Below are 22078 nucleotides of genomic sequence, written 5' to 3'. Positions count from 1 at the left end.
GCCGGCCGGGCTCGTCCGGGAGCCGGAGGGAGCCGGACCGCGGGCAAGGGGCTGCGGGCACCGCACCAGGTGTGAAGTGGGCGGGGAGGAAGGAGGGCGGTGCGGAGGGGTCCCCCGAGGTGGTCCGCAGATTGGGGTCTCCAGAGCCCAGGCTCGAAGTCTCAGATGTCAAGTGGGTGGGGGGCAGTGGACCGACGGGGCCAGGGAGCTGTGTCACCTCCTCCCACCTGTTGTGTAACCTAGCGCTCTCCAGCCCCACGGGAGAAGGAAGCGCCGTTTTTAGGATGCTATCTCAGCACCGCAACTGGCAGCGTCTCTGTCCACGCTGAAGCAGAAAGGCCATTTTGGGGAAAGTCCTTGGCGCTCGAGTTTGCCACCCCAGGGACATCCTGGGGCCGTTGTGTGGCTTGGGGGTAGGATTGGGTTGAAATGAGACTCAGTGTAGATCTCTGGGGTGGCCCTTTGGATGAAGGAGCTGAAAATCTCTGGCTCAGTAGTCTTTCCTGCCAGCCGCATTACCACCCTCGTCCTCATCACCACCCCACACCCCCAAAAAATAGAAAAGAAAAGAAAAAAAGAAATCCAAACCTTTTCGGATTCTCCACCCCCTCGCTCCCTAATCTGCTGCGGTCATGTGATTGCTCTTACACTGCCGCGGCGGATGTGTAACTAATCACTTGGACTTCTTAGCGGCTTGGGCCCAACCCTGGGAGCCCCCCTCACACCCGCATAGCCCCCTAACAGGCACTGCCCCTTCTCCCTACCCCTCCCTTGAGAGGCTTTCCTCGGAGGCTTCCAGGAATGTAGGAGGAAGGCCCTGCTGGCCTCTGAGAAAGATGAATACATTTCAGTCTTCCGGACTCGCTTGAGTGGGACTCTCCCACTCTCCTATAGCATCTCCCAGCCCAGACCCCCGAGGCAGGAGTCCAGGGAGGCAGATGGAGCCAGATTCTGATTCCGGACCTGGATGGAACAAGGAAGTCATTAAGGGTCAACTTGGCTGGAGTTCCTTAATAGCAACTCTATTTGGAGGAGGGAGATGATCCCTTCAGCCCAGAGTCTTGCCCTGGAGGCTCCACAGTCCCCAAAATCCAGCCTTTGCCCTCTGCCTTCCCCTTGGGTCCTGTCGTTCACCCTCCCCCCTCCCCCCACCCCACTTTCCTTCCTTTCCTTTTCCCAGGACCTGTCCTTGTGATGGTTCATTCTGCTTTGGTTTGTCAACATCAAAGGGGCAAAGCTGGTTCCCTTGGGTGTCAATGCCGCCCCAAGCCCAGCCACTCCATCTGCTCCTTCCCCAGCAGAGGCAGCTTCATTGGGTGAGAGTCAGGGCCCATGGCTGTGTGTGTGTGTGTGTGTGTGTGTGTGTGTGTGTGTTTGCGAGTGAATGGGGACACATCTGTTCAGAGCCTGATGAAGATCAGCTCCTGACCTGAAGAAAGGATTAGTGACCTCTTCTTAGCTGTGCTCTTGCAAATAATAATCATAACAATGCCTCATATTCACATGCTGTTTATGTGCCTGAATATTTCTGGCTTTTTTCAAAACCCAGTACTGGTTTCTCTATTTCCCAAAGCATAGAATACTATAGAAACCGCTTCTTTGGCTTTCTCTCCATTGCTGAAGACTTCCTCGCTTGTTCATTTCCAAGTGCCCCGTCTCCCAGCCTGGAGCTGAGAAGCAAATTGCCTTAGGCTGCTTTAAGAATTCCTGTCCAGAGGAATGCCAGAGAAGGGAATTAGACCCAGGGCCTCTGGAGGAATTGGGAATCAGTCCTGATTCAGCCAGGCTGGCATCTGAGCTGTCTACCCTGCTAACACCTGGGGGCATCTAGATGGTGGGATGGGCAGGGAACACTAGTTTGGGGGCAGTGTGAGGAGTCCCTGCCTCCCTCTTCAGAATGGTTATTTAAGAGCCCTGTAGCATGAGGCCTCCTGGGGAGGTACTATGAAATCATGTTTGGGCTGTTCACCATCAAAGTTTCCTCTTGACAAGAGCCTAAATTAAAACAACCACCCAGGCTGTCATTTGCCTGGCAGCATGGCTTTGTGGCTTCCAGAGGAAGTTCTGCCTCCTGGGGAGCTGTTTGCTTATAAGGCTCACAATCCTGGGGAGGTAGGTCCCCATAGATGTCAGATCCACCAGGAATGGTAAATGGAGTGAATCCAGGGCAGCCTGTGATCTCTCAGTGATGGATGTTCAATCATAGCACTGCTGTGATTGTAGCATCTCCTGAGTAGCTACTGTGCACTGGGTACTGTGCTAGGCACTTCTTAACCATTCTTGTCAAACTTCCCAACTCTTTAACTCTTACAGATTAGAAAGGTAGATCTAGTAAACTGAAATCATTTACACATGGTATATAACTCATAAGTGATAGAGTAGGAATTCAGACCATATCCTAGGACAGTGAGAAGGACTTCGAGCATCACCCAGATATGTGTGAGCTTCTTCAAGACTTTGAATGTCACGGAATGGGGGACATCTGTCTCTTTAGTCCTCTGTCCCAGAGTTCTCTCTGAAATGATCCATCAATATAAGTGGCTTCAATGACTCTGATCCCAACTTGTCCCTGTGTCTTTCGTAGGACCTGGGGGCCAGGCCAGGTGGGAGTGCATGGCAGAGGCTCTATCCGAGCCCATTGAGACCAGTGACTCTCTGCTCCTAAGTGCCAGACTGCCCATCCTTTCCTCATGCACTTCTTATCTTTGGAGTTGTAGACCTGTTCTTTCTGGTGTCGGCATGTGTGCCAGGAGGAGTATGCCCACTTCATTACAGATTGATGGTCACTTGAGAAGGAATGGGCAGTAAATCATCTTTCTCCTCCATGGTAGCAGTCTCGAAGGGCTAAGGTAATGGTGATTTGTCTGACTCAAGGAGATCAGTCAGATCCCAGCTACCAGTATGATCTGCAACTGTTTGGAGCAGGATCCTTTGCTCCTGATAAACTCGAGTGGCAGACAAGGGTCCAGTCATCCCAGGTTCCTGTTTCTATGCCAGTCTTTTTCCTGCATGAATGTAATAATGCCAGCTTCTCTCTTTAATACCTTATCTTTCCCTAGGGCTTGCATGATTCTCTTTGCCAGACTGGTTTTTTTTTCTCTTTTGTCTTTTACCAGCCACACTTTCCACTAAACACTTTCCACCTTCTTTTTGTTGCCTTTTCTACCATGCAATTAGGTTAGACTAAGTTAACTGTGAAGTAAACCAGAAATGAGGGTTACTCTGAAACTTTCTCTGTTCCTCCAAGTAAAGATAGCCCTCCAAGTAGATCTGGACTGAGATGTAAGTGTGCCCTAGGTGGGTTCATTACTTGGCTTTTCTTCAAATGGGAAGTCTTTAAACACAAGATCAGGGTTTATTTATTTATTCATTTATTTTTGGAGACAGGGTCTCACTATGTAGTTGAGACTGACCTGGAACTCACTATGTAGCCCAGGCTGGTCTTGAACTCACAGCCATCCTGGCCTCCTGAGTGCTGGGATTATAGGAGTGCGCCACCATGCCCAGAAAGATCAGGGTTTATTTAGAAGATAAGCTGAGGGCTGCATTTTAGGTCTCTTTGCCATTTTAGCCTCTTTTTTGTCCCAAGCGATCCTTACTGATCCCAAATACACCTACCCTACTGAGCCAAGCAAAAGCCTGCAATTTCTTGGATCTCATAGAAGGCAGAACACAACCATCTGTAGCTACAAGAAACCTGCATTTTGGAGTTAACACCTCTTATCCCAAGAAGCATTTCCAAGGGATATTTTGGTCTCTTGTGATATTTTCACATTCCTTATAGACTCAACTCTCATCCATGGGCCAGGAAAGTATTTGGGGTTGTGGGAATATAAGTCCCTCTCAAGATAGTCCGGTGCCTGCCTCAATGTCTCATCTTAGTCTTACATTCCCAAACCAGGGGCCAAGCTACTGGCATTGTGTGCATTTTGTTAGAGCAGCTCACTCAACCTCACCACATCAGACTGCCCCTGATATGCTTGTGAACACTTGCAAATGGATGCTTTCTTGTGCTCTGAATAGTTCCAGTAATTTATTCCTTCTTGTCGATGTTAGCCCATAATTGTCATGGCTGCTGGAGCCTTGGAGGTGGGCCTGGCAAAATAATTAGTCATCTATTCAGAAAAACTTAATTTTTGTTGTTGTTGTGATTGTTGCTGTTGTTCTTTGGGAAAAGAAAGAAATGAGCCAGGTACAGTGGTAAATACCTGTGATCCCAGCACTGCGGGAGGCTGAGGCAGGAGGATTGAATGTTTTAAGTTCCTTCTAGATAAAATGACCCTGTCTCAAAATATAAACAAATAAATAGGCTAGGGATGCTGCTCAGTGGTGGAGTGCCCCTGGGTTCAATCCCCAGTACAGAAGGGGAGGGGGGAAAAAAGGATGGGACCATTCATGGTGAATTAGTCAGAATTGACTTAGATACTAAGGAGGTAGAGATAGAGGGGTAATGAGAAAATCCATTCTGCTTCTCTTGGGAATATTTGGCTCTTCCATGTCTGAGGTATGATCTGTTTCTGGGGGTGATTTTGCTATGCTCCTTGTGCCCACTCCTCTGAGAAGTGAGGCCGTGTCATCTCTTGTAAGTGTGGTGTGGAATAGTTAATGTTTGTAAAATGCTTTGAAGATTGCTCTGGCTTCTAGCTCATCACAGTCCTCATCATTGAACTCATCTGTCTTTCAGATGAGTTTGGAAGGGGCTGTGAAAGTGGCAAGGGGACTAGTAGGGACAGCCAACCCCACCCCACTCCCTGCTGGGGTTGAACTTTGGGTCTCAATGCACATGCTAGGCAACTGCTCATCCCCTTAGCTACACCCCAGCTTTTTAAGGAGTGAGTGTGAACTGATGGCTTGTGCACTTCAGTGAGCTGTTTGTATCACTGAGAGCTTTAAAATGTTCACCACCCATGGCCTAGCCCAGTGCCTCAGATCCCGATGGCTTTTGACTACACAAATGTGAGAGAGAAAGGAAAAATTCTGGGTTCTAGTTTCTTGCTCCACCTGAAATCCCAGAAACCCAATAGCTGTCCCATTCACATGTTTTCTGGTGTGTGGATTTAGTAATTGTAGTAGCTTGTAAGTGAAGTTGGAGACCCTTCCCCCCAAGGGAGTCTTGTACTTTGCTAGGGCTTGTGATTGGAAGGCTTCACTACAGTGTTTGTGCAGCAGCTGTTCGACTCAGCTTGAGCCCTGGAAGGCAAAACTGGAACTAGGCAGCTTTAGGTGGCTGCAGGACAACTTTTGAGTCGTTTGCCTCCTGCCAGGCCTTTGGCTGTGGTAGGCTAAAACGATGCACTAGGATATTACTTACCATGCCCTATCTGTTTTGCTCTGAACACTGTTAGGACCAATAGGAGAAGCCTGCAGACACATCTCTCTCCAGGGCTGGTTATTTTTTATGTTTCACCTTGATCTCTGCCTCAGCTTCTTTTTCTTAGGGTAAGATGTGGTCATTTGGAACTGTGGGTGCCTTGGTTGGCAGCAGGATGTTCTGTTGGTCCCTGGAACTTGGGGAGAACTGTCTCCAGACTCCGTGAAAAGGGGAGAAGAAAGAAATCAGGACAACGGGCAGACTACGGAGTGCACCCCCACGTGGAGGTTGGGGACAGATACTCGATCCTCCCCTTTCTCAAGGCATTTGGCAGACAGACCTTTGAGGAGAGACCAACTGTTACTCTGACCTATTGTGCAGGGAGAAGCCAGTCAGTTCTCTGTCCCTAGATTTGATCTTCCTCTGTCCTCTGCCCCCATGCTTAATTCTTGTCCTTTCTGGTCCTTCCTCCCCAACCACACACCAGAACAAAAGATGAATATGGGTTAGTGGTAGTACAGAAAATGTCAGCGTTGGTCTGGCTTTCAGGAGATGGGACTTGATGGAGTGAGCTCTGTGGAGACCCAATTGGTCAGGTACCATTCCTCTTTTTTGTCACTGCTCTCTCTGCTGATGCCTTCATGTCCCTCTAGACCACAGGTGATGTGGCAGACGTGATCATGAATTTTGAGCAAGGTCTGCAGAAGTGGTAAGTTGGCTCTGTCCCACAGATGGACCAGTGCCAAAGGAGCTCAGAGATTTCATCACTCCAGGCATCAAGGCCACTGGTCTCTCTGGGATGTTGAAGTCAGTGCCTCCTCAAAAAGCTCAGGATTGACTAGGAACCTGGGGATTTACCAAGGGCTGGCTGTTGGGGAAGGATGTGGCCGTAATTATCTTCATGGGATTTAATGGCTGATCCAGTTAGTGTGCTGGGCTAACCCCTTCCCCTGGAGCATTGCTGCCTAGACAGCTGCATGGGTTTAATGGATCATGATTATGGAGACTAAAGATGCTGTGTAATTAAGCCCAGTTATCTCTCTGGCTGGGGGACATTTACTCCCCACAGCAGCAATTGATTTCCTCATTTGTGGTTACCCTACTAGTGGCATATTAACCGGGGCCTAAACAGCTTGTGAGCCATTTTTTGAAGGCATAATTTTAGGAGAAAGACCTTCGTGAAGTTTTGAGGTCAGTGGCAATGTATTCTTTTGTGATAGTAACCCAGTGGGGCCCTCTTTGGGAACAGTGTGTGATTCTACAGACGTAGAGAGAACCATTGGGTCTAATGAAAAGGAAGTCCATCAGTCCCACTGGGTTCAAAGAAATTCAGCTCTTCCTTTTGGTCTAGAAAGAATGGAAATGAACATAACATATAATCAGGCCCTGCTATGTGTCAGATGCTGTGCTAGGTACTTTACATGCATTATCATAAAAACCCACAAAGGGCACTAGTTATCATCGCCTGTGATACAGATGAGGAAACTGAGACCCTGAGAGGTTGTGTTTTTGCTGAAGGTCTCCCAGTTTGTGGCAACCAAATTTCGGATCTCTGATTTTATAGCTTATTCAGGTTCCAACCACAATTATGATTATAGCCAATACCAGTTGAGTATCTACCATGTACTAGATCTGGCCTAGGCATTTGACAGATTATCCCCAATCTTTTCAGGCCTTTTCTCATGAGGCAGGAGTTATTTCTCTGTTTGTTAGGGAGGTACTTGAGGCTCAGGAGCATTATAATTCAAGGTCATTGACCTAGAGGACAAGCCAGGCTTTGAACATCAGATTTGCTTGATTCTAAACTATACTTTCTCCCACGTAGTAGTATAGTGAGGGCCTCTTGGCAGCTGGTATTTCACTGAGGTTGATTGATTGGTTGATGTTTCTAGCCAGAATGACAACTGTGAAGACTGTGTTTTGGCTCCCCCATGGTATGTGGACAGCTCAGCCCCCACTTGTTAGCCCCCATCAACCACATTACCTCTTCCTAGGAGATGATCCCAAGGACATCTGTCCACAGGAATGGCAAGAAATGCTGAGAGAGAGAGAGAGAGAGAGAGAGAGTAGGGGGGTATGTTTGGAGTTGGAGATAGAGTGCAGTAAGTACCTAGCTTCCAAGGAAGAGTGGGGGCCAGGGGCAAGAAAATGGGAACTGGAGAAGAGGACTTGGCAGAATCTGTGTTGGCCCTGCTTGCAGGCCTTTTAAAATTCACCTCCACAGTTTCAGAAAGAAAAAACACTCAGCAATAAATCAGGCCACTGAGCACCAAGAGCCCTTCCTTGCCCAGGCCAGGGCCGCTAGGGCTGAGAACTGGCTACTGTGTCTGAACTCACCCGGGTGCATGCTAATGACAGGCTGGTACTGGTGTGTAGCTCCTGCAGCCCCATACCCATACCCACTAAGGCCCCCAGAATCAGAAAGCCCCCTTGAGATGCTGGTCCTCTGGGGCAGCCTGAGCCCGGGTACCTACACCTTAGCAGACCCCCTTTGGCTGAGGCCAGAAAGATCCGTACAAGACTGGAGGTTCCATTTCACAAAGGGCCTGTGTGTGGAAAGCCAGAGGGACAAAAGCTGCCCTGAGCCGAGAACCAAGGCGGGAAGGTGAGAGTGGCGGAGGTGTGTGCACTAGCTCCTCTCTTCCTCTCCCTTTGCTGCTCAGAATTTCAGGGGCATCTCACTTCCTTTGCTGAGTCAGTGACATTTTTAGAAACCCTTGCTTGATGTGGTATAGGGACACATGTACCACTCCCTCTTAGTCAGCTGTCTTTTTTTAGGGGGCAAATGTGAAATTTTAGTTGCTCCTAGGGACTTCGTTGCTCCTGACCCTTCTCTTCCCTCTACCTTCAATCTGCTACCCTAACCTCCTCCCTCCTCTAGCCCTTGTTCTGTCCCCACCAACCTCTCTGTGCTTCCAGAACACAGCCAGAGCTACATCCTCATCCTTTTTTATTTTTTGAGACTGGTCTTGCTAATTTGGCCAGACTGAGCTTAATTTGTGCTACTCTTGCTTTAGCCTCCCAGCATACTGGTATTACAGGTAGCAGTGTACTACCACACCAGCCTTGACACACTCTCCCCCTCAGATACCACCTTGTGGTCTCTCCACCATTTTCCCACCTGCCTCCTGGTATTCCTGCCCTTCCCTTCACTCTCTTGCCTCTTCTCCATCACTTTCTTTCTGGGGAAGAGATATCTGTCAAGGAAGGCCCCTAACACAGGGCTGCTCAAGACCTAGAGACAGGGCAGGCCAGGAGAGCAGAACCTGGTAATAAGAGTTCCATCCCTCCGCAAAGGACTTATCTCTCTAGTGCTTTTCCACAGTTCTTTTTGTGCAGGTTCAAGCAGAGACTCAGTGCATCTTCCCTCACCTCAGTAGAGTTGAGAAGCATCCAATAATTTAGTATTCTGTGGCAGTGGTTGCTATGGTCAGTTCTATGTCATGAGAGAAGAGCTGGAGAGCTACGGTGGGGAGGTCTAGGATGTAGTGTTAAGGGAAATTTAACCATGGTGACCTGGCTAAAGAGGTATATTCTATATACAGGGACTCAGTTAGCAGACGCCAGGGGCATCTGCCAGTCAAGATTGGGCTGGAGGAGTGACTTGATAATTCTTTGTGCTACAATCCATGCGATATAACTCATATTCTTGCATAATATTTTACATATAGCAACGTTTCATGGAACAGCTCTTACCCTATCACACTTGAAATGCACTGGTATTTTTTTATGCCCTTCTATTCTTTCCCATTCTACTCCCTCAAAAACAAAAATAAAAAAGTGCTGATCATGACCTATAACAGTAATTTCATGACCTACAGTGTAACAATGGATAAAATGATCTCAAAGGGCTCTTACTGACTGCAAGGAATAATAATTTACAAGCTGTGGTCATTAATATACCACTGTTGTGATTTTTGCAATATTCACACACTTTTGTTATTGTGGACTTAATGTTGTTTGTCCATTTGATTCGTTAAGATATGACTTATTTAGAAAGAAAACTAATGGAAAACTTGTAGCACTTACAATAAACAAAAGGTTACTTTACAAGTAAATGCATAAAAATCTAGACAGTGCTATTAATTCTGGTTACACTCTGTTTCTCTTGGAAGGATCTAATTCCCAGCCCTTTTGTTGCTTTAGTTAAAGGGAAAAGGAGAGAGACAGACAGACATTAGTACCAAACAAAATCTTTTTTCTTCAGCAATAGGCATGTTTGAAAGGAATGAAGAAGGAAATAATTTTCTGAACATGTGATTGAGAGTAATTTAGTGCCCTGCGTTGGTGTTATCTACTTTCATCTCCCAGAATCCTAGGCCAGTATTTCCTGTAGGAGGAATGAGGAAGGAAGGAAGTGGGTTTCCTTAGGATCAAATACCTAGAGTGGCTTCTCAAGCTGTAATGACATGGGAACCACCTAGGGATCTCATGAAGTGTCTCAGATCAGTAGGTCTGGGATAAGGCCTGAAGTTTGGCATTCCAGTAGTTTCCTAGGTGCTGTTGAAGATGATCCTGGGACTACAGTTTGGGTTCAGGGCCTTTAATCCCTCTGCCTTTTAGTCTTACTTACAGGACTAACTGTAGATTCTGAATCAAGTCAGATCCTTCTGTGGCTGTAGATTCCAGGTAGATGTGAAGCAGTCCCTGACATCTTTCTCTTATGAGTCCATTTCCTAACAGAAATAAAAAGCAACAAAACAATTGATACTTAAAGGGTATCAGACTTGAGCTAGTGTCTCACATTCATAAACTCATTTAGTCCTCACAGCAAACCTGTGAAAACTTGTTTACTTCATCTTAGGCATGAGACCGGTGCTGGCATGGTGATTAGTGGATTTTTTTTCTGCACACCCCTTTCCTTTGTGACAGAATCTTAGCGATCTGTCCTTTATGAGTGACTCTGTTGAGACAAAGCCCATGTCCTCCCTACCCCCATTTCCCCCCGAGGGCTAAATTTGGTGTTAATGGAGCAGAAATAGTTATTAATTTCCTACTGCACCATTGAGAGGGTAAATGAGAGACCAGCTGGTGTGCCACCCAGCTGTGTGGAATGGCCACTTTCCCCTGACTCAGGCTGACGGCATTTTGAAGACCTATGGCAGCTCCTGAACAAATGTTCCCCACCTTGGGTAGCCAGAATGGTGCTGACCAGGTGGTCCAGTGAGCACTGTGTGCTGTCTTTGGCTGCAGAAATTTCAGAGAGCAAAAGTAGGAGATGATTCTAACTCCAACTCCAACTCCTTAGAAAGGAGGATGGGACACAGGAACAGAAAAGCTCTTTCTGGCCTTAGGACCCTGTCTGTGGCCGGTCAGCTGCTACCACTTGCAGCCCTTGTGGCAGATGCCTGCAGTATCCTCAGGCCTCCTCCCTGAGTCAGATACTTCACTCCTTTTCCTCTTGGCTGTGTGCATTCTTGGATTCAGCCAACTGCAGATCAAAAATATTCAGAAAAAAATGCACCGGTACTGAACATGTGCAGACTTTTTTTCTCATCATTTCCTAAGCTTCAGAAAAGAATAATGACTTCCACTCAATATATCTGCTTCTCTCTTTTCCAGAAACCATCAATAGGGCATTTCTGTATGTAGTCCAAACTGTCTTCAACATTCCCTAAGCATTCACTGATTTCCCAGCATCCAAGCACGCTCTCCCTGTTCTCGCTAGTGATACCTCTCACCATCACCCACAAGCCTGTGCTCTTGTGAACTCTTCAGCTTCAAGCCTCAGCTCAACTGCCACCAGTTCAGCAAGGCGTCCAGGACTGATTGTAGCACTCACCTCAGTGAGATCCCGGGGTCACAATCTCCAACTCACCTCATTTAGCACTTTCTTATCTATTTGTCCTATAATGCTTACCTCCCAAGCAGTGATGGAGAACGTGCACTCCTGTCAGGTTTGTCACCACTGTTTTATAGGGTCTCATGCCAGTTGTCACTTCTTCTCTGCCAGACTCTAAACTCCTTAGGGGCATGAAGAATAACAAAGGCTGAATTATAAGGCACTAGATATTGTCCTAAGCACTTTATAAACAATATCCTATTTAATCTTCAGCAACCTGCTGAGATTCCAGTTATTTTTATCCCATTTTATGGATGAGGGCACTTCCCCCCATGCCTCTAGAGAGCTTAAATAGATTCTCTTAGGTCACAATCCAGTTCTGTCTGGATGTCCTCACTTGTGCCCTTTCCCAGAGGTGCCCAGACTCCAGAGAACCTGGTTGGGAACAGGCATCTGTTCCTCTGCTTGAAGTTTCTCTGCTCGAAGACGGGGTCATTTAACCAGTGTTTTCCTTTCCATTCACTTTTTTTTTTTTTTTTTTTGGCTTTTTGAGACAGGGTCTCATTGTGTAGTTGAGACTGACCTGGAATTTACTATGTAGCCCAGGCTGGTCTCGAACTCACAGCAATCCTCCTGCCTCAGCCTCCCAAGTGCTGGGATTACAGGCGTGCACCACCACGCCCGGCTTCCATTCACTTTTAACTGGGTTCTTTCCTTGGCTAGGCTGCAGATGGCATTGACATAAGACTGATGAACAGGAGAGAAACTATTTGAATTCCATGCCCATGCAGGAGAATCTTACACAGTGTGAGACTAGAAGGTTCAGATGACTGAAGTGCATAGTCAGACATCCAGAGCCAGGGTTTCCACATTTGTGGATTCAGTCAAGAGCAGGTCAAAAATATTCAGGAAAAAAGATTTGTCCGTGGGCTGACAGTGTAGTTCAGTGGTTTAGCACATGTTAGCCAGTGTGAGGCTGTGGGTTCAGACCCTGGCACCAAAAACAAACAACCCAGAAGCATCTGTACAGAACATGGAAATGTTTTTCCTTGTCGTTATTCCCTAAATAATGCAAGTAATAACATGGTATTTGCATGGTATTTACATTTACATGGAATTGGGTGTTATATGTAACCTACGCATGATTTAAAGTAAATAGGAGGTTGGATATAGCTTGTACATAAATACTGCACCATGGGACTTGAGCATTCAGGGATTTCGGTATACCAAGGGATGACCTTATGGCATCCTGAACTACAGAAAGGAATAGGGGCCTGGGGCTTCTAGAGGGTGGTGACAATACAAGTTATGACAGGGTAGGGGATGAACTGTATAGTGAATTAAGGTTGCTTGTTATGAAGATTTTAAGAAAGCAGAGTTGTCTAGCACATATCCCCTTTCTGGTAGGGGTAGTAATGTAGATTTCCTTTATAGATGTAAATTTCTCTTATAAAAGGACACATTTTCAGAATTGTGCAGGCATCTGTGGTAGCTCAGAATAAATACCCAACTCAAAATGTTGGCAAAGAAGTTCATTTTGGGGTGCTGTATTCTGGTGTCTTGCAGTCATATTTTGGGATTGTGTGTCCTAAACCTCAACACCCTACTGAGCACTGAGCAGGTGGGAGCTTGGGAATGCTTTGTGATTCTTTGATGGCGGTTATTTTTATCTATCTATCTGACTATCTATCTCTTGTGCTATCTATCTTTGCTATCTATTTATCTATCTACCTACCTATCTATCATCTTTTGATTTTTTTTGAGGCAGGGTCTCACTGATAACTCAGGCTGGCCTATGATTAAAGACAAATACTAGGCTAGGCGTGATAGTGCATACCTGTAATCCCAGCACTTTTGAGGCTGAAGCAGGAGGATCATTGTGAGTTTGTGGCCAGCATGGGCTACGTAGTGAGTTCAAGGCCAGCCTGGCTTACATAGTGAGACCCTGTCTCAATCACCTTCCCCCCAAAAAGAGGCAAATGCTGGGATTATAGGCATGTGCTACAATACCCAGCTTGCTAGGGCACTGAGGTCAGTTGTTCTAGCTGATGGCCACCTAAAAGCATCAAGAACTAGGAGGATGTGAGGAGGAAGGAGAGCTGGGTGCAGGAAGAGTAGGAGGGCAGTCAGCAAAGGATATTGGAGAGATGAAGCCAGTGACCTTTTCTCTGCCTCAGCCATAACCCACAGCTTGGCCTGGACCAGAACAAGTTAATCACTTGGAGAGTGCTCTGAAAATGTGTGTTCTGATTGTGCAGGTTGGGGCCAGCCTCCTATTCTGTAGTTCTAAGGAGCCCCCAGAGATCCCCACACTGGGTGGGAAAGATACAGATTCCTGCCATGCCCATCCCAGCCCTAATTTAGTCATTTAACAATCCAGCACCTCCTCACTCCTCCTTTCCAGTAGGATAAAATTGAAACTCCTTTAACATGACATGGGAGTCTTTCAGAGACAGGCTCCAACCCATCTCCAGCACAGCTTCACCTCCTGGTGTCCTAACCTCACTCACTCCCTGTCCTCTAGACTCAACACCCAGTCATAGGTGACTTTTGCTCATATCACCTTCTACCTGGAGCAACTCTCTTGGGCTTTTCTTGGCCAGGTGAAGATGAAGCTGAAATTCATTCAGTAGTCAAGTCACTGACTGGGGAGCAGGCTCTGTATTTAGACTCTTGGCCCACCTTTCTTTGTCCCTGCTTACAATCAAGGTCAACTATGGTCCCAGGGCTTGCAAGAGAAGTGTGGATTCTGGTGATTTAATTGTTCGGCTTGGAACATTTGTTGTTTCTTGCCACCTTTGCATAAAAATAGAACTGAGAATGACTGAAGTGACACGCCACCTTGGAGTCCAGAGGCATAGAGGTGGGGCCCCTCCTGGGGACAGTGTGTGTCAGGCCTCTCTTTGGTGCCCCCCAGGCTGAGCTGTTGTGAGCTGGCTGAGCTGTGGGGCACTGCCATCTGGACTCCGGCTGGCCTGGCCTGCCCTGTGGGTCTCATGACTGTTCTCACTCTGCAGTTTTTTGTCTTGATTGTGGAACTATTTCAGGACTTCCTAAGGGGTTTCCTCTTGAGCTTCCTGAATATTTCCTGGGCTTTCTGCCTTTAGATCCCAGACCCAGGCAGGGGTGGCTCCCGGAAGAATTGTGGGTGCCACCCTGGCTGAGTGCAGTCTTCTCTGGAATCTCCTGACCCTGGCTGTCTGTCCACCTGAAGGTTTTCTGATCCTCTGTGGTTTGGGGTGCAGAGGTTCCCTTTCTCTGGGAAGAAATGGCTCTTTATATATGAAGGATCTGATATAAGGGCTGTTTCTCTGATGCAAGGCCTGGCCCCTCTTCAGAGAGGGGTGCAATGGGAATGGGTAGGTGCCTCTGACAAGGCATATGACCTTTGAATACCTCTTGGGACGTTTACCCAGCTGCTTGCTTACCCCTTTGAGCTTCAGTTTCTTCACCTACCAAATGGAAACTACCTTAACAATCCCAGAAAGGGTGCTGAATATTTTAACAAATAAAAATATAGGATGTTTCAGCATGTGTGCACCTGTAGACCCAGCTACATGGAACACTGAGGCAGGAGGATCACTTGAGCCCAGGAATTCAAGACCAGCCTAGGCAATAGAGTAAGACCACATCTCAACAAACAGAAAAACAAAACCAACATGTTCAGTTAACTTTGACTTTAGCTACACAATGAATACTTTAAAAAAATATATAAGCATTTCCTGTGCAAAATTTCGGACATATGTAAACTAAAAACATATTTGTGGGCCCCAGGATTTAGCTCAGTGGTTCTGCTGCCTGCCTCGCAAGAGCAAGGTCCTGAGTTCAATCCCCTGTACCAAAGCAAAACAAAACAAAAACATATTTGTTGCTTATCCAAAGTTCATATTTTTTAGATGCCTTGGATTTTTATCTTATATCCCATTTGTATACTCTAGTATGTATGTAACACTTTTTGAGGGTCCTATTAGGTGTTCCTTGCTGTTTTACCTCTTTTCTCTCACTTTTGTGCCTCCCTAGAGGCCAAGCTGCTGAAAAGTTTCTGTGGAGTTGTCATAGAAGTATCACTGACTAGCATGAGTTCTTGCTTTAGTGATAATGGAAATTAAAACTGAAGCAATAATATGAATTTGCAGTCAGAAGCTTTAAGTTTATTATAGAAAAGAAGCAAAGCTTTTTATCTCAAGGACTACAGCAGTTTGCTTGCTTAATTGACATTCTGATTTATTTCCTCTCTCTTATTACCCAAAGTTGCAGGAGGCTGCTTACTCTCTCAGACTGCCGCTCTAAAGTCTCACCACTGCCCTCCTGTCTTAGAAGTATTGAAGTTGTTTTTTTTGGTACCGGGGATTGAACTTGGGTCTTTGCACTTGCAAGGCAGGCCACTGAACCGCTGAGCTAAATCCCCGGCCCTATTGAGGTTGTTTTAATACTGTTGAAACCAAACAAAGATGTGACTAATGGAAAGATGCCAGTGATGATTACCGAGAGTAACCTCACACTCACTCTTTGCTCATACTGCTCCATGCAGTTTATTTGTTTAGCAATCCTGGGGATCGAACTCAGGGACAGGTGCGTGCTAGGCAGGTGCTCCACTACTGAGCAACACCTTCAGCCCTTTTTATTTTGAGTCAAGATCTTGCTAAGTAGTCTAGACCGGCCTTGAACTCATTCACAATCCTCCTGTCTGAGCCTCCCAAGTAGCTGGGATTACAGGTGTGTGCCACCACACTCAGCTCCAAGCACTTTATAGATATATTACCTCCCTATTATTCATAGTAGTCCTATGAAGAAGACACTAGCTGCTGTGAGGACGTGAACACAAATTAGGTCAGCAGTCTGTCTTCTTATTCTTTGTCAGGACACTGTATTGCTGCATCTTGTTTATCACATTTTTTTCAAGGTCAAGGACATGGAAGTCTACAGGGACAGTTTCACAAAACAGGTGATAATGCAGCCTGTTCCCGGAGGGAGGTGTGACTTCCTGGATTCTCCTGTGATCCTTTCATGGAGAGAGGGCAGCAACGCATGAGGAGCACACACGGGAGATTTTGTTTTCCTGCCTAACACCCCCGAGGGTGTAGAGACATGGGCCCATGTGCCAACAAACCTGCACTGTACTGACAGCATCTCTGAAGTGTCCCAAACGGGCCAGCCTCCTGGCCTGTGTGAAGTCCATGCCTGGAAGTCCTAATTCCTGGTCATTTCAACATACTAATTCACAAAGAACTATGTCACTATGTGGTGTCTTTCTTCTCCTTGAGAACCATTGTGATTTTCCAGGACAGATTTTTTTTCCCACTTTATACAATGAATGTATGAAATGATTGGGGATTTAAAAAAGATCCCTAAAACTAGAAGGAAGAAAATCACATGCTGCTCTTGCATCTCACAGAAGATTCCTACTCTCTGCTTTTCTCTGCTGCTCAGTATCTGGCCACACAGTGCAGCTAACAGCCCTGCCTCCCAGCACTAACTCTGGATGTTTATACCAAGGGAGATAAGTGGGAATGAAGGCCTGGAAACCAACAGGTGGCACCTCCCCTTCCCCAGAGGTCTGTCTGGTTCCTTGGGGCTGGGTGAACTGAGCATCAGGTGCCTGCACCTTCCCTCGCAAGGCCAGCACTTGCCCACCTGACCTCCTCCAGACCCATCCAGAAGCAGCAGCGTGGAAATGTCCATTGCTAGAATGAGCCCTGCTTGGCTTTAAGCCCAGATTTTGAGGCTTCTCTACCCCTTTTTTTTTTTTACATTTGGCCTCCCTTAGCCCAACTTCTTGGTGTGGTAGTATTTTCCCATTTTTCTGATTTATCTGGGTTAATTCAGTGAGAAATCAGAGACCCACGGGCTTTGTGTATTTCTGCTCCCAGCTACAAGGGGTTACCTGTTCCTGTACCCAGCATGGGGCTAGATCAGAGTTTCCAGAAGCATGCCCTGCTTGACCTCCATAACTTCATAAGACACTGCATTCCTGTTGTTTAAGCCCCTAGTATGTAGTACTTTGTATCACATTTTATATGCCCTTTTGCATGTATGATATATTTCACGCGTAAAATAAAAATGAAGAATACATAAGGGGAGCCCAACCCTTACACTTTACAGTCGAGAGCACCAAGGACCCACCTGGGATCACAGTCAGTGAGTAGCTGAGCTGAAACCAGAACCCAGGTCTTCTGCCTCCAGCTCAGTGAAAGCCACTGTCATAGCTATGGCCTGGAGGTGTCTAGAAAAGGCTGGACTCTGATCAGATGTGGAATTTGGGACTCGCTGTCTTCAGGCAGTAAGCAGGCATCCTTCAATTTTTGTGTTTTGTTTGTTTTGGTTTTGGTACCAGGGATCGAACTTCTTGGGTCCTTGCTGGAGGCCAAGGTGGGCCTGAGGGGAGAACACTGACAGAGCCACGAACAGCCCGGGGGCTTGTATCCGCTCTACCTCCAGTTGTATATATTACTGCAGGGCACCAAAATGACTTAAAGGTTGGGCCAGGTACCCACACACAGTTTATAACTGAAGGTAATGTCAGCTTCACAGCTGCACCAGTGAGTACAAATTATATCCTGAATTAAGATGAGGAAACTGAGGCTCAAAGATGTAACAGCTTCACTGAATCAGTATTCACACTAGTCTCTCTGTCCCTAAGCAGGAGGTTGAATCCAGACCAGCAATCACTCATTCACTCTTTGCTTCATTCACCCACTCAACAAGTAATTGTTATGCTTCAGGATCTATTCTGGGAGGCAGAGATACAATAAGAGAGCAAAACAAACAAAATATCTATTCCTTTGGTGCTGAGTTCGGGCAGCCATCACACACTTCATGAATACCAAGCTCGGGGGAGATGGGCAGTGGACACCCCACAGAGCTTGTGGCTGGGTAAATGGAGATGTTAGTGTTTTTTGTGGACAAAAGCAGGGAAGGACAGATGGTGCACATTCCATTGCAATTACTAAACCTTAACAAGGTCTGTGCTTCAGTCTATAGAGCCATAGGACTCCCAGCCCAGCCACGTTATTCTCTGTCAGGTACACAAGGACCGAGGCCCTCAAATCTCACCTACTCAGTATCTATCCTAGGCTTTTCAGAAAGTTCCATCAATCTAGGAGCCAAGGCTTTTAACAACCTGGCTGAGATTTGTAGGTCCTCTAATCACCCCCTCTCTTATCAGCTAACAACATGAAGTCCATGTATTTTACTGGTATGCATTTAAAAACATTCTTCAGAGAAGGGTCCATTGGCTTCACCAAACTGCCCTAGGTGGTCCGTTGACACAAAAAAATAAAGGGTCCCTGCTTACTGCCTGAAGACAGCGAGTCCCAGATTCCACATCTGATCAGAGTCCAGCCTTTTCTAGACACCTCCAGGCCATAGCTATGACAGTGGCTTTCACTGAGCTGGAGGCAGGAGACCTGGGTTCTGGTTTCAGCTCAGCTACTCACTGACTGTGTGATCCCAGGTGGGTCCTTGGTGCTCTCGACTGTAAAGTGTAAAGGTTGGACTCCTCTTATGTGTTCTTCATTTTTATTTTACGCATGAAATATATCATACATGCAAAAGGGCATATAAAATGTGATACAAAGTACTACATATAGGGGCTTAAACAACAGGAATGCAGTGTCTTACAGAGTTACGGAGGCCAGAAATCTGAGGTCAGGTTGTCTGTCAGCAGGTGGTTCCTTCTGAAGGCTGAAGGGAGAGCCTGTTTCAGGCTTCACTTCTGATTTGTGAGAATCTTTGTAGATGTCCCATCCAGGTCTCTGCCTTTATTTTATTTATTTATTTATTTTTGGTACCGGGGATCAAACTGGGATCCTTGTGCTTGCAATGCAGGTGGTGAAACCACTGAGCTAAATCCCCAGCCCTCTGCCTTTATCTTTACATGGCATTCTCCCTGTGTCTCTGTGTCCGTTTCCCCTCTGTACAGTGACACAGTCATGTTGGATGAGGGCCCAAGCTGATGACCTCGTTATCAACTGAATTACCTTTGTAAAGATCCTTTTTCTAAATAAGGTCTCATTCTGAGGTATTGGAGTTAGGATTCTCATATATCTTTTTTGAGTGGGCCAAATCCAACCCATATCATTGCCTCCATCGCACATTGCAGACAAAGGTACCTACTTTCTTGAATTTTGTATTAGTTGTTCCTTCTTTGTTTTACTATATAAGTATATATTCCTAAATAATACAGCTGTGGTTTTTCCTGAAATTTATTGTGTTTTATTTATTTAGTATGGTGTGTTTTTGTTTGTTTGTTTGTTTTGTTTTGTTTTATTTTGGTACCGGGGATCAAACTCAGACCCTTGCGCTTGAGAGGAAGGCAGCGGATCCACTGAGCTAAATCTCTGGTCCTGTTTTTGTTTTTTTGGATAGGGTCTTGCTGGATAATTCAGCCTGGCCTTGAATTCACTATATAGCTAAGACTGGCCTTGAATTTGTGACAATCCTCCTGCCTCAGCCTCCCAAGTGGTGGGATTGCAGGCATGCTCCACCGTGCCCAGCTTTTGCCTGTTATTTATAGAAATAGAATCATAGTATATTTCTGTTACTTGCCTTTTTTTCTGGTTAAAATTATGTTTTTGAGGTTTATCTTTGTTCTTGCCTATAGCTCTAAATTATTCATTGTTAAAGCTGCCTAGAATTGCATTGTAGGAAGAAACTACAATTTATTTAGTAGTAATAATGTTACTCCCACAGTTTGGGACACAATCCACCCAAAAATTTATTTATTTATTTCACAAGGCAGTGCCTACTCTTAGTAGGTAAGATATTCCTTTACAGTACATTCCAAAAGGTGACCTGCCAGACTGATTGCATGGGTCGACCTGCCTCTGGAAATAACACGGGACTGAATGCTCCTCATCACGAATTTTGTGTCAGTTTTGGTGGCCATGTGGTTCCGTGCCTGACAGTCAGGCCCAGGCCACAGCCCTGCTGGCCTCACCAGCTGTCTGTCTGCACACCCACTGATGCAAGACTACCTTGCCTGCAGATTCTCATTGTTCCATCTGTCTCTGTTGTTGGCGTCTCCCTGCTCCTGCTGGGTGTGTTCTAGCTGTGGCCTTGCCCTTGTAGTTGCAGCGTCTTGTGGACTGTGGCCTGAAAGACCCGTCTGCTTGGCATATTAGAAATATGTACAGTATTACCCATTTAAGCAGGTAGCAAGGGAATGGACAGTATCTGGAGACAGACTGCCTGTGTTTGGCCTCTCAGCTGTGACTTTGGGCAAGATACTTGATCTCTCTGTTGCCTCCGTTTCTTCATCTGTAAAATGGGAATAATATAAATGGCTATATAAGGATAAAATAATTTATTGTATATGTGTAGACAATCTTGCTTGTGCATCAGGGCCTGAAATTGATTTGATTCTTTGCCAGTATCTCTGGACGCAATAGCTGTGCTGGAAAGAGGTCAAAATATATGGTCAAAAGGAAGGTGGAGATATTTAGAAGAGTTGGTTCTGGGCTCAGGCTGGGCATTCAGATTCTCCCTCCACTGTTTACCGGCCCTGTGGCTATGAGTTATTTAACCTCCCTGTGCCTGAATTTATTCTTCTCCAAGACGGGGTGATGATAGACCCCACCATATGATTGTTAAGAGGATTGAATGAGTTAATGCACGCAAAGCTTTTACAGTGTCTGGCTCTTCCTTCCACCTCCTTACCCAGCCAGAACCTCAGGAGATGGCTTAAAGAACAAAAAGAGGTTTAGTTTTTTCATGGGACAGTGTTACCCACTGTGCCTCGAACAGCCACCTGGTCTGATTCCCTCAAAGCAAAAGCTCACTGCTGAGAACTGCTCCCTTCACAAGGGCACTGCGGCTGGAGGCTAGGCTCATACCCTATGTGTGTTCTCCTTAGATACAGCCTTCCTTCTGGTGTAGGATAGTGGAGAGTCTTGTCTTAATTGGGGTCCGCATTGGGCTCCCTTGTTCCTCAATGAGTCACATTGTTGAGTTGACCCAAAGGTCCACCAGGCTTCAACCATACAGTGCCTTGCAGTGAGTGCTTTTCCATTTACCCCTTGATGGGCAGCAATGTCTGGTCCCCCACCTGTCTACCCTGTTCTTGTTAGAGATGCAGATGCAGTGAGGGCAAGGATATTATGGGATGTCATCTGCCTCAGTCATCATCTCTCCCAGCTGCCCCAGCTTGTCAGCCAGACCACCCTTTCCTCACCACCCACTCCCCGCTATCTGGTGGCTCCCCCAAATCAAAGTCAGATCAAGTCTCCCTCCTGCTTAAAACCCTTTCCTGGCTCCCTGTTCCCCTCTGGGAGAAGTCTGCTGCCTGACATAGACTTCTGGCCCTCCGTCGTCTGACCCTGCAGGTCTCTCCAGCTCTATCATGCCACCCATCACCTTCAGCTTTAGTACCTAACACCAATACCTTAGTGTTCCCCAGACTCCATACTGATTCTTGGCTCTGTGCTTCTGAACTTCGCTTCCCTTTCTGTTTGCCTGATATACACCTTTAAACCCACTTCATCATTGTCTCCTTTAAGCAGGTCCTTAATCCGTACAGTGCATCACTTCTCATAATGCTCAATATCATGTAATAGTTTAGAACATAAATATTGGAGCAGAATGTCCTGAGTGTGATCTTGGCCCCATCATTTATTAGCTATGTGATCTTGGACAAGTTATCTAAGCTTTCTGTGCCTCAGTTTCTTCATCTATGAAATGAGAAGTCTAGGAGTGCCTACTTACTTGACAATTAAGTGAGCCAGTAGACATTTTAGGAGTATAGTACATTGTTTAGTATCTTTCCATCCAAGTAAACCTAATCAGGACAGAGGCTGAATCTGTTTTTCCTCCCAGCAATGTACCTGTTACCTAGCATACTGCCTGGCATGTAGAAGTACACATGGGATATCTGTCAGTGGAATGAAAGAAAGCCACCTGAGTTCTGGGATTACAGGCGTATGCCACCACCACTGGCTCTTCTCAGACCCTTTATCCTCTTTAGATGGGCTTTTTTTTTTTTTTTTTTT

General features: G+C 46.2%; 1 protein-coding gene across 1 annotated transcript in view; it reads left to right on the top strand.

The window, feature by feature from the left end:
- The window catches only part of Abr (ABR activator of RhoGEF and GTPase), a 150936-nt gene that overhangs the window by 6228 nt on the left and 122630 nt on the right, over window positions 1-22078 (top strand). The window lies entirely within an intron of this gene.

This window comes from Fukomys damarensis, unplaced genomic scaffold, assembly GCF_012274545.1.
Source record: "Fukomys damarensis isolate Sample0158 unplaced genomic scaffold, DMR_v1.0_HiC HiC_scaffold_13, whole genome shotgun sequence".
Taxonomy (NCBI): domain Eukaryota; kingdom Metazoa; phylum Chordata; class Mammalia; order Rodentia; family Bathyergidae; genus Fukomys; species Fukomys damarensis.
The sequence above is the reverse complement of the archived record's forward strand: the minus strand, read 5'-3'. Positions and strand labels throughout refer to the sequence as shown.